This window comes from Eurypyga helias, unplaced genomic scaffold, assembly GCF_000690775.1.
Source record: "Eurypyga helias isolate BGI_N326 unplaced genomic scaffold, ASM69077v1 scaffold28916, whole genome shotgun sequence".
Taxonomy (NCBI): Eukaryota; Metazoa; Chordata; class Aves; order Eurypygiformes; family Eurypygidae; genus Eurypyga; species Eurypyga helias.
This window is the reverse complement of record NW_010256420.1, coordinates 18776-19105: the sequence shown is the minus strand read 5'-3', so window position 1 is coordinate 19105 and position 330 is coordinate 18776. Positions and strand designations below refer to the sequence as shown.

General features: G+C 64.5%; 1 protein-coding gene across 1 annotated transcript in view; it reads left to right on the top strand.

Annotated features, from left to right (window-relative positions):
* LOC104511170 (pre-B-cell leukemia transcription factor 3) overlaps positions 1-330 on the top strand; it is a gene marked incomplete at its 3' end in the record, with an annotated part of 17516 nt that overhangs the window by 263 nt on the left and 16923 nt on the right. The gene's annotated exons all lie outside the window — the stretch shown is intronic.

Genomic DNA, 330 nt, shown 5'->3' with positions numbered 1-330 from the left:
GCTCGCTGCACCCAGGACGCATGTCTTGCATGCCTGAGTGTTTTCTGTTGTCCGTAACCGCGAAAGAGCAGCACCCGAGCCTGAGTTTCTCCCCTTCAAGCCAGCCCAGGGAGGGAGAAAGGAGAGTTTTCCGTCACTCGGTGCCAGTTCCATGCGAGGCCGGGTCTGGCGAGCCGGGGAGTGCAGACAGGCAAGGGCTGTGCCGGCGATCTCAGCCACGGGCTCCTGGAGCAGGCGGCGGGAGGCGCCGGTGCAAAGCTTAGCCACAGCAGGTCAGCTGGAGCAGGTTGGAGGGAATGGGCAGCAGGGCACGGGCATGGCCCAGGCTTG